The sequence below is a fragment of the Dama dama genome, chromosome 1 (genome assembly GCF_033118175.1).
Source record: "Dama dama isolate Ldn47 chromosome 1, ASM3311817v1, whole genome shotgun sequence".
Taxonomy (NCBI): Eukaryota; Metazoa; Chordata; class Mammalia; order Artiodactyla; family Cervidae; genus Dama; species Dama dama.
The window spans coordinates 82149312-82165656 of NC_083681.1; the positions used below are offsets into that span (position 1 = coordinate 82149312).

At 38.7% G+C, this 16345-nt stretch overlaps 1 pseudogene; it reads right to left on the reverse strand.

The window, feature by feature from the left end:
* Window positions 1-6469: 6469 nt before the first annotated feature.
* LOC133056684 (olfactory receptor 5B2-like) lies at window positions 6470-7407 on the reverse strand (annotated as a pseudogene).
* Window positions 7408-16345: the final 8938 nt, after the last annotated feature.

Here is a 16345-nt window from a genome sequence, read left to right on the forward strand (position 1 = left end):
TGGAAACCAGATAGATTTATGCATACATGCAGTTAATCAGGGGATTAGGTACCCAGGAGGGTAGCCACCATCTCTCATTCCACCTGGAGAAGAAGCAATTAAACTGTCTGTAGAGACCTACCTTAGTTTGTGAAGGCACAACACGATATATCTACATCACTTGGGGTTATTTCTTTTGATAGTGCAGACATCTTTAGAAGAGGTTTTTCACTAACTTTCCTGATAGAATCAGATAGAATCTTGAGAAGAGTAATGAAAACTATGCTAGGACATTAATTCTGTCATCTCACAGCAACATGAGTTCTTAAATTCACAACAAAACTGTTACAGGCTACATGACCCTTGTGCATATCAGTTCCCTCATTTATAAAAAGGAGATGATGACAGTGCCTACTTCTTATGGATGTTATGAGGAATGTATTAGTTAATGCTGGTAAAGTTCTTCAAACAGCCTGATACATGGTAAAGTCATCAAATACTATAAAAAACAAAGTCTTAATTTTCTTTGTAAAAGAGCCTCCATTTCTGAAAGTGTGATTTTCTCTAAAACAAATCATTTATCCCTTATGGTGGTGATGTTCAGTCACTAAATCATGTCTGACTCTGTGATCCCATGGACTGCAGCACTCCAGGCTTCCCTGTCCTTCACTGTGTCTCAGAGTTTGCTCAAGTTCATGTCTGTTGAGTCGACGATGCTATCTAACCGTTTCATCCTCTGCTGCCCTCTTCTTTTGCCTTCATTCTTTCCCAGCATCAGGGTCTTTTCCAATGAGATGGCTCTTCAGATCAGGTGGCCAAAGTACTTAGACCTTCAGCTTTGGCATCAGTCCTTTCAATGAATATCCAGGGTTGATTTCCTTCAGGATTGACTGGCTTGATCTCCTTGAAGTCCAAGGAGACTTAAAAGTCACCATGAGTTAATTTCAAAGACACTAACACATAGTTGTGGGGTTGGGGATTCATGTGAATAATTAACAAACCGAGAAATAAGACAGAGGAGGGTCAAAACATGAACTTCCTTAAGGTGTCAAAAATTGCAAAGGAAGGATTCATCGGTAGCATATTTGATTTTTTCCCCCAGTTATAGACAAAGCTGAACAATTCTGGGACTCAACCAAAACAAAAATTCAGATGTATTTCTATGTGGAAACTGTAACATGACCACTAGGAGCTGACATACGACATTTTTCTGGAAGTTCTTTACCTTAACTTTTCCTATTTTTGATAATTCCCCAGTATGCGAAACTCGGTGGAAAGCTATACAATACCGTGTTCAAGGGTCTCCCTAGAGAACATCTAGAGAGTGGCATGGTTGCAAACTTGGTTCTGTGCAAACTGCCCTGGACCTCGGGCAAGTTATTTGGTGTCTGCAAGCCTCCGTTTCCTCATAAGTAAAATGGGAATAATGGTACCTATTCATGGAGTTGTTGTGAGGATTAAATAAGCTAAGACATGTGAAGCACTGAGAACAGCATGAATGTTCTAAGAAGCCATATAAATGAGAGCTACTGTTCTTGTCATTATACTCACCATGCTCACTGCTCGGCCGCAACAGGAGTACTTATCTCAGTCAAGGGGAGGCCACAGATGACATGCGGAAGTTAGGACGGTCAGGACTTGTTGACATTGGCGCTGTGGCATGTGACATTAGCAAAGGGCCTTCAGCTGTGATTGTGACGGCCTGAGGCAGACGTGATGGATGTGCCAGAGGAACTGTCTGAACAGAGCTGTCTCAGGGGGTTTGTCTTGCCTGTGCTTCCTGCCTTCCGGTTTCCTTTGTTTAACACTGATTTCCTTCGCTTAATTAGCCATCCTTCTTCTTGGTTTTGTGAGTACTTCTTTATTCCTCCAATAAACGCCTCTCTGTTAAGTTGGCTAGAGTTGACTTCTACTCTGTACATCCGCCATCCTGTCTCACCAACCACACCTACCCGATCGGTGGGGACGGTGATGCAGGAGGAAGCCTACAAGAAAAGGCAGAGTGCTGACGTCGCGTTGCTCAGTCCCCAAGCTGTCCTGTCTCACACTTTTGCTCCCATGGGGGTCATGGCTAGGCTGCTTGACACAACATGCCAAACACGGAGAAGTTTGTGGATTTTATGTCTTAGATACTTTGTCTCTGCTTCTTTGTCTCTGCTTACCACATTATCTCGCCCTATTTACACTTTACCCTTCGTGCTGGATCAACTTTGTCCCAGCAAAAGCATTCCGACTCAGCTGGGGAAGAAAATAAAAATAAAAGCCATGAATGAGAAGCACATTGCCATCTGTTCTCAGGTTTCCTAATTCAACAATATTTAAATACAAGTTTATAATAAGTCTTTTAATTGCAAGTGACCAAAAAAAAAAAAAAAAAAGTATAGAAAGTACCCTAATACTAACACCAGAAAAATACATTAAAAGTAAAGAAAGTTACAGACCAATATTTCTCACGAACATAAATGCAGAAGTCCTCAACAAAATATTACCAAACCAAATCCAGCAAAGTATGAAAAGAATTATACGCCACAACTAAATGGGATTTATTCCATGTATGCCAGGCTGATACAACATTTAAATATCAGTCACTGTAATCTGGCATATTAATATGCTAATAAAGAAAATAACATGATCATATCAATTGCTGCAGAAAATAATAATTGATAAAATTCAATTTCATGATAAAAACCCTTAGAAAGCCAGGAGTACAAAGGAGAAGTCACACATAAGTAGGGAAGACTGAAAGAACCATCAGGATGAATGTATTATTTAGTTTACTGTAGATATAGATGGACTGATATAGAAAGAAACATACTTTTGGATGTATATATTTGTTATTGTTATTTAGTCTCTAAGTCAAGTCTGACTCTTTTGTGACTCCATGGACTGTGGTCCACCAGGCTCCGACTGTGCATGGAATGTCCCAGGCAAGAATACAGGAGTTGGTTGCCATTTCTTCTCCAGGCGAGCTTCTTGACCCAGGGATTGAACCTGCACTCCTGCATTGCAGGTGGATTCTTGACCACTGGGCCACCAGGCGAGCTCAAATACGTTTGTTAGTGTATGTATATATTTCCTGGTTTTATCTCTGAGAGCGCCTAGAAGTAGCACCCCAGTAACAATGAGCCTTCCTGGCTCCTGGCTCCTACTTCCTAAGTATCCTCCTCTAATAGATTAAAGCAGAGCTCTTTGGAGAAATAATTTATTGATTCTGGGACTGAGCAGGTTAAATACAAGATGACCCTGGGTGTCCTGTAACTCTCAAATATAAATAAATGTTCAAATATAAAAGGATACAGGACATGTCAAAAGGAAACAGGAAAAAAAAAATTAAAGAGTTTCCAATGACCAAACTTGGAACAATTTAAGCAAAATAAATAAATCAATATAATATTGAATTACAATACAAAGTGCACAGTAAATATGTGTTTCTGTGGTTACATATACAAATAATTGAATAAATAAAATTAAGTGGTAGAGAAGAGATCATTTTTTCCCTTCAAAGCATTCTAAATAATTTATTGGTATATTCTCCTCCACTGCAGGAGGTCAACCTTAGTCTTCCATAGCCTGGAGGATCAGCTAGACTTAGTAAGTTGCTTACAAAAAAAAAAAAAGAAAAAAAATAGGAAAGGGAGAAATTTTCTTTACACTGGACAACATAGCAAAACTATCTTGGGCCAGTGACGGAAGTTAATATCACAGTGTCAAGTCACGTTGCTTACATGTACCCCTTTATATAAGATGATGAAAAGGGGTCTTATTCTTCACATAATCCCCCAACCCTCATCTCACAATGATCAAAAAATTCAGACAAATGCAAGTTAAGAGACTTTACAAAACCTCTGACTAGTATTCCCCAAAACTTTAGGATTATGAAAAATGAGGAAAGACTGAGAAACCATCATAGACAAGAAGAAATGAAGGAACCATGAGATGTTGACTCAATGTTGTTACTGAATTGTCTCCTAGAAGAGAAAAAAAATTGGTTGGAAAAAATTGCAAAACCCAAGTAAAATCTAAAGTTTAGATAATAGTAACACCAATGGTGATGCCCAAGTTTGACAAAGGTACCTGGTGGCTCAGCTGGTAAAGAATCTGCCTGCAATGTGGGAGACCTGGGTTCGATCCCTGGGTTGGGAAGATCTCCTGGAGAAGGGAATAGCTTCCCACTCCAGTATTCTGGTCTGGAGAATTCCATGGATTGTATAGTCCATGGGGTACCAAAGAGTCAGACATGACTGAGCAACTTTCACTTTAACACATGGTAAAGACAGTGATCATTGGATTCTGTGGGTTCCAAAAGTTCATTGTGTAACTGAAAGTGGGTTCTGACTGCTCACCACTCAAAAGTCATTAAAGGCAAGGTAGATGGAAAGGAAATTTTGCTTCATTTTGGATGATGGCAACTGGCAGGAAGAGCAGACTCCTATGCAAAGGCCAGCTCTGTCTTACCTCCAACAATCAGAGGGCAAGAGCTTTCATAGGCTGAGAGAGGGAGCTACTCATAGAAACAGCACTGTCAGCTCTGACAGTCATCTTGAAATTGGTCATCAGTGGCCTGGCCAGTGTCCTCTTGATTGATTTAATGACAAGTAATCTTCAGTTCCGGGGTCATTTTGTTGTCATGTTTTTTTAGGCCAGTTCTTGGAATTGTGGCCTCTTGTGTCATGACTACAGTCTGGTCATCACGTATCTTCACGCCTCCCCCTGGGGGAGCTTTCAATATCTATGGCCCAGAATATCATCTACAGCACTTGAGAAGGAACTAAAGGGCCTAAACTTTGCTTACTTTCTAAACTATTATTATTTGGCCTCCCTTGACTATTTACCTTTGTTTCTGCATTTTCTCACTTATCTGGTTAAACTTAAACAAGTTTAACCCCCACCAGTTTTCTTCTACTATAGTCATTTTATCTCTTTGAAAATTATCATGTGAACATGCTAGTTCTCCAAAATGACTGAGTCAAGATGGAAATATTATTATAATCCATTAAATGCTGTGCTTATGTAGCTTTCTATAAAATGTGCCAAAAAAATGACACCTTCATCTGAAAAATGGCAAAACTCTTCCTCTACATTGGACAATTTTTCAATTAAATAAATAAAGGTTCAACATAACTTTATATTCCAATACCCTAATTAATTTTGATTTTACTAAGGGGAATACACTGTAATATGATCATCATCAGTTCAAAGATTTAACATATGATGCAAAAAAGACTCAATTTATTTGTACTTTTGATGATTGTTTATTGAGAATCTATTATGAGACACATAGCCATTTAAGTGCTGAGAATCACATCATGAGAAAAAGAGATAAAGTCACTGCTCTTATGGAGCTTACATTCTAGTTAGGAGAAATGGTTAACAAACCAACGGGCAAATAAATATATATGAGTGAGTGTTGATAAGGATTATAAAGAAAATTATAGGGTTAAGAGTTGCTGTGTATGGGGATGAGAGAGTGTTTTATAGTCAGGGAAGTCTCTGGGTTAGAATAACATTTAAGGACATCCTAAATGAAGTAAGGGAAGATTCCATTCAGAGGGAGCAGCAAATTCAAAGGCTCTGATGCAGAAATATATGTGAAGTTGTCAAGAAACAGCAAGGGAATTTGTGTGAATGGAGCTGGGGAGAAGACTTGGAGAGCGAAAAAGGTGACCTAACTCAACTAAAGTATGAACAAACGAGAAGCATCAACCATTTCAAAGCATTTGCAGACAGAAAAATGCACAATGTTATTAATACTCTCTGCATTTTTTTAAACATCATTAAACTTTGTGGTCATATATACATAATTTAAAATGCTTTTATTTTCTTTTATTTTTCTTATATTCAAGTTTGTTCATCCTTTTGAAAATTTTAATGTGAACATTTGGTTTTACAAAATTACTCAGCCAAGACAGAAATATAACTTCATTTGAATGTGATATTTATGTGCCTTTCAATAAAATGTGCCAATGAAGCCCATCCTTTAGTTTAGGATTACATAACTTTTTAACCAATTAAGGCTCTTAAAACAGATATTCCATTAAAGAAATAAAGAAGATTAGACATAAATTTATATTCTAATAGCTTTAAATTGTCTTAAATTATTACATTATAAACTACCTATACCACAAATTTACCAGTGCCATGTGTATGTGATCATATGCCCACACAGATCACACATATGTGTTTCTGTTCATGAACTTGCTTATATCACTGATTTATATGTATGTTTGCACTGCCATGTGATAGAGAAAATGCCTGTGTAGCAAGTGACTAAGTAAAAAACCATTAGAAATGTTTTTAAGAAGTAGGATTCAAAATGTCTTATGTTTTACTTGAGACATATTTAGTTCAAGTATCACATTTTATTTTTATTATACAACAGATTTTTGAGTGGTAAGAATATAACTTTACCAATTAAATGTACTTCAGGGCTAAAAATGTGAATGGAAAGACTTAAGAGGAACAAAACTAGATTATTGTACTTCATGCAGCATTAAAATCCTAGAGAGAATTTTGCCTTCCCCCAAACCTTCTTGAATGCTCTTTTCACCTCTTTGTTCCTCAGGCTGTAGACTATAGGGTTCAGCATGGGGATGACCATAGCATAGAACACAGAGGCCACTTTGTCCATGTCCATGGAATGATTGGAGCTGGGCTGTAAGTACATGAAGATGATTGTCCCATAGAAGATAGAGACTGCTGAGAGGTGACTAGCACAGGTGGACAAAGCTTTTTGATATCCCTTAGCCGAGTGCATCTTCAAGACAGTGACAAATATGAAAAAGTAGGAAATAAATATTACCAGAGGAGAAAAAAGACATTAAAGCTTGAAATTAAAACGAGAACCACCTCTCTAACATGTTTATCAGAGCAAGAGAGAGCCATGACAGCTGGAATATCCCAGAAGAAGTGACGGACCATGTTGGACTTACACAGAGAAAGGCTGAACGTGCTCCCAGCATGGATGGAGGCATTCACGAAACCACAGATGTAGGAGCCTGTGGCCAGATGGGCACACACACTCATCTTCATGGTGATGGTGTAATGTAGGGGTTCACACACTGCTGCATGGCAATCATAGGCCATTGAAGCTAAGAGGAAATTTTCCACACTGGCAAAGGCTGCAAAAAAGAATATCTGAGTAGCACAGGCATTGTATGAGATGACTTTGTCTCCTCTAAGAAACCCAGCCATCACTTTTGGTGTGACAGCTGAGGAGTAGCCAAAGTCCACCAAAGACAGATTAATGATGAAAAAGTACATTGGGGTGTGTAGACGGGAGTCCAACAGGATCAACGTGATCATCCCCAGGTTTCCAAAAACACTGATGAGATAAATGAGGGTGAACACAATAGAGAGGGGAATCTGGAGTTCTGGAGCATTGGTTAGCCCCACCAGGATGAAATCCATCACCTCTGTACTATTCTCCATGGAAATTTTCTAAATTCTCTGTAGTAATGAGAAAGCAAAGAGCATGTGGTAAACAGCAAAGAGTTTGCACTGGAATCATATAAACACCCTGTTATTTTATCATTTTATGATGACAATAAATTATTCTTCTTGATTCTCTGATCTAAAGCATAGTTTTCATCTTCCCTGGTGGTCTAGTGGTTTAGAAGCTGCCTGCCAATGCAGGGGGCATGGGTTGGATTCCTCAACCAGGAGAGTTCCACATGCTGAGGAGCAACCAAGCCCTTGCACCACAACTGTTGAAACCCACACACTCTAGAGCCCAAGCTCCACAACAAGAGAGATCATGGCAATGAAAAGTCCGTGCACCACAGCTACAAAGTAGCCCCATTCACCACAACTCTAGAAAGCCTGTGAGCAGCAACGAAGACTCAAAAGTCAAAAAACGTAGGAGAAAAATAAAGCATAGAGTGGAATAAAAAACTTAGCAAATGAATTGTCTAACAGTTATATGCTGTTTGTTGAAGCTGAAAGATCCATGCAGATTACATTGTCAATTTCCCACTTGAGCAAATGAACAAACTGAGGTGCAGAGAGAGATTATTATTTGTCTTATATCACACAATACTTTGACCACCTGATGCAAAGAAGGTAATTTGGAAAGACCCTGATGTGGGGAAAGATTGAAGGTGGGAGGAGAAGGGAATGACAGAGGATGAGGTGGTTGGATGACATCACCGACTCAATGGACATGAGTTTGAGTAAACTCCAGGAGTTGGTGATGGACATGGAGGCCTGGTGTGCTACTGTCCATGGGGTCACAGAGTTGGACACGACTGAACTACTGAACTGAACTGAACTGACTGATCACACATTTGCCATAAACACATCTTCCAAATCAGATTACTTGAATCTATCAACAGGTTATGTTTATACAGTGCTCACTCCAAGTACACATTTAAGTTTAATATGCTTAAATATGCTTAATCCTCTCAACAAACCTACAAAAGGTTAAGTGTTTTGAGCAAGTTTATCTGACTACCAACTGACAGAGTCAAGCTTTGGACCCAGGCAGAGTGATTTCCAGGACACATGCTCCTGAAATTTAATTGAATTTATTTTTAACTAATACTTATATTTATTTATTCATTGCATATCATAGAGCCATACATAGCCAAAGAGGCAATTCTAAAAAGAAAGTGTGCCATAGAATGTTGAGCTTGGGTTCTGAAAAGAGGTGCATATGTGTTCAAAAGCAGCCTTGTAATTTAAAACCTAGGAGACATTATTCGAGATATAACATCTTTGAGCCTCATTGTCTCTATAAAATGATGTGGTAATTAGATCCTTGAAAAACAATTATTATAACAGTTAAATGAGGTAATATATTTTTTAAAAGCACAACTAGGGTGTTGCTATGAAAGTGAAAGTCACTAGTCCTGTCTGATTCTTTGCAACCCTATGGTCCATGGAATTCTCCAGGCCAGATTAGTGCAGTGGGTAGTCAACAAAAGAGTCCGAAATGCAGTACTTGAAGGCAATTTTAAAAACAACAGAATGATCTCTGTTCATTTCCAAGGCAAACCATTCAGTATCACAGTAATCCAAGTCTATGCTCCAACCACTAAAGCTGAAGAAGCTGAAGTTGAACGGCTCTATGAAGACCTACAAGATCTTCTAGAACTAACACTCAAAAAAGATGTCCTCCAGTTCCATTCTTCTTTCTCAAGATTACTTTGGCTATTCGAGGTTTTTTGTATTTCCATACAAATTGTGAAATTATTTGTTCTAGTTTTGTGAAAAATACCTTTGGTAGCTTGATAGGGTTTGCATTGAATCTATAGATTGCTTTGGGTAGAATAGCCATTTTGACAATATTGATTCTTCCAATCCATAAACACGGTATGTTTCTCCATCTGTTTGTGTCCTCTTTGATTTCTTTCATCAGTGTTTTATAGTTTTCTATGTATAGGTCTTTTGTTTCTTTAGGTAGATATACTCCTAAGTATTTTATTCTTTTTGTTGCAATGGTGAATGGTATTGTTTCCTGAATTTCTCTTTCTGTTTTCTCATTGTTAGTGTATAGGAATGCAAGGGATTTCTCTGTGTTAATTTTATATCCTGCGACTTTACTACATTCATTGATTAGCTCTAGTAATTTTCTGGTAGTCTTTAGGGTTTTCTATGTAGAGGATCATGTCATCTGCAAACAGTGAGAGTTTCACTTCTTCTTTTCCTATCTGGATTCCTTTTACTTCTTTTTCTGCTCTGATTGCTGTGGCCAAAACTTCCAACACTATGTTGAATAGTAGTGGTGAGAGTGGGCACCCTTGTCTTGTTCCTGATTTCAGGGGAAATGCTTTCAATTTTTCACCATTGAGGGTGATGCTTGCTGTGGGTTTGTCATATATAGCTTTTATCATGTTGAGGTATGTTCCTTCTATTCCTGCTTTCTGGAGAGTTTTAGTCATAAATGAGTGTTGAATTTTGTCAAAGGCTTTCTCTGCATCTATTGAGATAATCATATGGTTTTTATCTTTCAATTTGTTAATGTGGTGTATTACATTGATTGATTTGTGGATATTAAAGAATCCTTGCATTCCTGGGATAAAGCCCACTTGGTCATGGTGTATGATTTTTTTAATATGTTGTTGGATTCTGTTTGCTAGAATTTTGTTAAGGATTTTTGCATCTATGTTCATCAGTGATATTGGCCTGTAGTTTTCTTTTTTTGTGGCATCTTTGTCTGGTTTTGGAATTAGGGTGATGGTGGCCTCATAGAATGAGTTTGGAAGCTTACCTTCTTCTGCAATTTTCTGGAAGAGTTTGAGTAAGATAGGTGTTAGCTTTTCTCTAAATTTTTGGTAGAATTCAGCTGTGAAGCTATCTGGTCCTGGGCTTTTGTTTGCTAGAAGATTTTTGATTACAGTTTCGATTTCCTTGCTTGTGATGGGTCTGTTAAGATCTTCCATTTCTTCCTGGCTCAGTTTTGGAAACTTATACTTTTCTAAGAATTTGTCCATTTCATCCAAGTTGTCCATTTTATTGGCATAGAGCTGCTGGTAGTAGTCTCTTATGATCCTTTGTATTTCAGTGTTGTCTGTTGTGATCTCTCCATTTTCATTTCTAATTTTGTTAATTTGGTTCTTCTCTCTTTGTTTCTTAATGAGTCTTGCTAATGGTTTGTCAATTTTGTTTATTTTTTCAAAAAACCAGCTTTTAGCTTTGCCTGACTTCAGACTCTACTACAAAGCCACAGTCATCAAGACAGTATGGTACTGGCACAAAGACAGAAGTATAGATCAATGGAACAGAATAGAAAGCCCAGAGATAAATCCACAAACCTACGGGCACCTTATCTTTGACAAAGGAGGCAAGGATATACAATGGAAAAAAGACAACCTCTTTAACAAGTGGTGCTGGGAAAACTGGTCAACCACTTGTAAAAGAATGAAACTAGAACACTTTCTAACATCATACACAAAAATAAACTCAAAATGGATTAAAGATCTAAACATAAGACCAGAAACTATAAAACTCTTAGAGGAGAACATAGGCAAAACAATCTCCGACATAAATCACAGCAGGATCCTCTATGACCCACCTCCCAGAATCCTGGAAATAAAAGCAAAAATAAACAAATGGGATCTAATGAAACTTAAAAACTTTTGCACAACAAAGGAAACTATACGTAAGGTGAAAAGACAGCCCTCAGATTGGGAGAAGATAATAGCAAATGAAGCAACAGACAAAGGATTAATCTCAAAAATATACAAGTAACTCCTGCAGCTCAATTCCAGAAAAATAAATAACCCAATCAAAAAATGGGCCAAAGAACTAAACAGATATTTCTCCAAAGAAGACATACAGATGGCTAACATACACATGAATAGATGCTCAACATCACTCATTATCAGAGAAATGCAAATCAAAACCACAATGAGGTACCATTACAAGCCAGTCAGGATGGCTGCTATCCAAAAGTCTATAAGCAATAAATGCTGGAGAGGGTGTGGAGAAAAGGGAACCCTCTTACACTGTTGGTGGGAATGCAAACTAGTACAGCCGCTATGGAGAACAGTGTGGAGATTTCTTAAAAAACTGGAAATAGAACTGCCATATGACCCAGCAATCCCACTTCTGGGCATACACACTGAGGAAACCAGATCTGAAAGAGACACGTGCACCCCAATGTTCATCGCAGCACTGTTTATAATAGCCAGGACATGGAAGCAACCTAGATGCCCATCAGCAGACGAATGGATAAGGAATCTGTGGTACATATACACCATGGAATATTACTCAGCCATTAAAAAGAATTCATTTGAATCAGTTCTAATGAGATGGATGAAACTGGAGCCCATTATACAGAGTGAAGTAAGCCAGAAAGATAAAGACCATTACAGCATAGTAACACATATATATGGAATTTAGAAAGATGCTAATGATAACCTTATATGCAAAACAGAAAAAGAGACAGAGATGTACAGAACAGACTTTTGGACTCTGTGGGAGAAGGCGAGGGTGGGATGTTTTGAAAGAACAGCATGTATATTATCTATAGTGAAACAGATCACCAGCCCAGGTGGGATGCATGAGACAAGTGCTCGGGCCTGGTGCACTGGGAAGACCCAGAGGAATCGGGTGGAGAGGGAGGTGGGAGGGGGGATTGGGATGGGGAATACATGTAACTCCACCGCTGATTCATATCAATGTATGACAAAACCCACTGAAATGTTGTGAGGTAATTAGCCTCCAACTAATAAAGGAAGAAAAAAAAAATATGTCCTTTTCATTATATGGGACTGGAATGTAAAAGTAGGACATCAAGAGATAGCTGGGGTAACAGGCAAATTTGGCTTGGAGTACAAAATGAATCAGGGCAAAGGCTAACAGAGTTTTGCCAAGAGAATGCAGTGGTCATAGCAAACACTCTCTTCCAACAACACAAGAGAAGACTCTACATATGGATATCACCAGATGGTCAATACTGAAATCAAATTGATTACATTCTTTGCAGCCAAAGATGGAGAAGCTCTATAAAGTCAGCAAAAACAATACTGGGAGCTGACTGTGGCTCAGATCATGAACGCCTTTTTGCCAAATTTAGACTTAAACTGAAGAAAGTAGGGAAAACCACTAAACCATTCAGGTATGACCTAAATCAAATCTCTTATGAACATACATTGGGAGTGAGAAACAGATTCAAGGGATTAGATCTCATAGACAGAGTGCCTGATGAACTATGAACAGAGGTTTGTAGCATTGTACAGGAGGCAGTTATCAAGACGATCTCCAAGAAGAAGAAATGCAAAAAGGCAAAATGGTTGTCTGAGGAGGTCTCACAAATAGCTGAGAAAAGAAGGGAAGCTAAAGGCAAAGGAAAGATATATCCATTTTAATGCAGAGTTCCAAAGAATACCAAGGAGATGTAAGAAAGACTTCCTAAGTGATCAATGAAAAGAAATGGAGGAAAACAATAGAATGGGAAAGACTAGAGATCTCTTTGAGAAAATTAGAGATACCAAGGGAACATTTCATGCAAAGATGAGCTCAATAAAGGACACAAATGGTATGGACCTAACAGAAGCAGAAGAGACTAAGAAGAGGTGGAAAGAATACACAGAAGAACTGTACAAAAAAAGATCTTCATGACCCAGATAATCCCGATGGTGTGATCACTCACCTATAGCCAGATATCCTGGAATGTGAAGTCAGGTGGGCCTTAGGAAGCATCACTACAAACAAAGCAAGTGGAAGTGATGGAATTCCAGTTGAGCTATTTAAAATACTAAAAGATGATGCTGGGAAAATGCTGCACTCAATATGCCAGCAAATCTAGGAAACTCAGCAGTAGCCACAGGACTGGAAAAGGTCAGTTTTCATTTCAGTCCTAAAGAAAGGCAATGCCAAATAATGTTCAAACTGCTGCACAATTGCACTCATCTCACACGCTAGCAAAGTAATGCTCAAAATTCTCCAAGCCAGGCTTCAACAGTACATGAACAGTGAACTTCTAGATGTTCAAGCTGTATTAGAAAAGACAGAGAAACCAGAGATCAAATTGCCAACATCCATTGGATCATGGAAAAAGCAAGAGAGTTTCCAGAAAAACATCTGCTTCTGCTTTATTGACTATGCCAAAGCTTTGGCTGTGTGGATCACAACAAACTGTGGGAAATTCTTAAAGAGATGGGAATAACAGGCCACCTGACTTGCCTGTTGAGAAATTTGTATGCAAGTCAGGAAGCAACAGTTAAAACTGGACATGGACCATCAGACTTGCTCCAAATAGGAAAAGGAGTACGTCAAGACTGTGCGTTTTCACCCTGCTTATTTAACTTATATGTCAGGCAAAATGCCTGGCTAGATGAAGCAGAAGCTGAAATCAAGATTGCTGGGAGAAATATCAGCAACCTCAAACATGAAGATGACACCACACTTATGGCAGAAGGTGAAGAAGAACTAAAGAGCCTCTTGATGAAAGCGAAAGAAAAGAGTGAAAAATTTGGCTTAAAGCATCTGGTTCCATCACTTCATGGCAAATAGATGGGGAAATAACTGAAACAGTGAGAGACTTTATTTTGGGGGGCTCCAAAATCCCTGCAGATGGTGACTGCAGCCATGAAATTAAAAGATGCTTGCTCCTTGGAAGGAAAGTTATGACCAACCTAGATAGAATATTAAAAAGCAGAGACATTACTTTGCCAACAAAGGTCCGTCTGGTCAAGGCTATGGTTTTTCCAGTGGTCATGTATGGATGTGAGAGTTGGATTGTGGAGAAAGCTGAGTGCCAAAAAATTGATGCTTTTGAACTGTGGTGTTGCAGAAGACTCTTGAGAGTCCCTTGGACTGCAAGGAGATCCAACCAGTCCATTCTAAAGGAGATCAGTCCTGGGTGTTCATTGGAGGGACTGATGCTGAAGCTGAAACTCCAGTACTTTGGCCACCTGATGTGAAGAGCTGACTCATTGGAAAAGACCCTGATGCTGGGAAAGATTGAAGGCAGGAGAAGAAGGGGATGACAGAGGATGAGATGGTTGGATGGCATCACTGACTTGATGGATATGAGTTTGAGTAAGCTCTGGGAGTTCGTGATGGACAGGGAGGCTTTTTGTGCTGCAGTCCATGGGGTCACAGTCAGATAGGACTAAGCAACTGAATTGAACTGAACTGAGCTGTTCCCTTCTCCAGGGGAACTTCCCAACCCAGGGATCGAACACAGGTCTCCCACATGGCAGGAGGATGATAACAGAGCAAATCCTGATAAATTATTATGTTATCGTTACCATGAAATGATGATCTCCATCTTAGTTTAGGAAAGGTGGATGGTGATTTTCAGGGTCTCAAAATATGGGTGAGTTTGAAGTCTGGACTTATTTCTCAATATTCCTTTCCTCACACATGAGTTCATTTAGTCTTTCCTGTGCCCTCCAGGATTTCTTACTCTATCCCAGACATTTTAGGGCTTCCCTGGTGATGAACCTGTCAATGCAGAAAGTGCTGTTTCGATCCCTGGATGGGGAAGATCCCTTGGAGTAAGCAGTGGCAACCCTCTCCAGCATTCTTGGCTGGAAAATCCCATGGACAGAGGAGTCCATGGGGTTGCAAAAGATTTCAACATGACTTATGACTTAACAACGACAGACATTTTATATGAAAATTCAAGGATGTTTGGCCTATCTTTCTTATTTTTCCTTGTGATCCATATTTGAAGGAGTTTTCTTCTCTAAAACTCATTTTTACTCACTTCACTCTCATTCATTAGCTGGGTCACAGAAATATAGGGTTGATAAATGATGGACCAGGAGTTTAATTCTAGCCTGCACCTCTTCTGGGGCAAGTCCCATGTTTTAACTTTTTAATTTAGATTTGGAGCTTTGGAAGTATGTTCATTCTCTGGCAGCACTTGTCTCTAAAATCTTTCTCTGTCCATGCTGCTATTTAAGTTTCCATTCCTAATCTCTAAAGGCATTTGTGCTTACCAATTTCTGACAAACATGGTAAAATAACCTATAACAATTTATAGCATACACTGGGTCCTACGATCTTTAATAAGAGAATTATATATTTAGATATAGATTGTCTCAATCTTCATGGTAAATGTTAACTCCATTATGAATGTTTTAGAGATACTAAAAATGAGAATTTGAGAAGGTATTTCCTAAATTACCTATCTAATACAACATAAATCTAAGATTTAAATGAAATAAATGATTCATTTTACAAGCTTTGCTTCTGAATGACTGCTCCGTCAACTTTTCTGAAAAGGGTGAGATTGTGAGGTAAAGAATAGCTAATAGCATACAGATCTAAAAAAATCTAATGAGGACTCTTCTGGAATCTAAACTGTTAATTCAAACATTGTAAGCTTCCACCACAATGACATGAGAAGACAGAAAACAATGAAATTACCGCCTCCTCAGTCAGAGCATCACCTGCTGTTTTTGTCCATCATCTTTAGGAGCATGATGTAGAGCTTCATGAGCATAACTGAACTTCCAACCAGTGGAATTATTTTGTAATTTGCCTCTATCCCAGTTTTTTCAGGAAAATGTTAATGACATTCCAGCTTGAGCTCAAATAGCTCATAGGATCAGCTTCATGACTGCTTTTACATGTATTACACTTCTTGCTCAAAATGTGTATGGAATACAGAAGCTTACCTGTCTCTTGAAAAAAGAGGCTGCAAATCCTGAATTTTCAGTCTGATCTGAAGCTCTTCCAGGGTAAAATTTAAAAATTCTGTTGAAGAAGCTCTCTCTGTGACGCTAATCAAAAGGTGTCCTTATCAGTCCAGATTTCTTTCAGTTCAGTTCAGTTCAGTCGCTCAGTCGTGTCTGACTCTTTGCGACCCCATGAACCGCAGCATGCCAGGCCTCCCTGTCCATCACCAACTCTCAGAAAATAAATAAATAAATAAAAGGTGTCCTTATAATTGTCACTTACCTTAGACCAA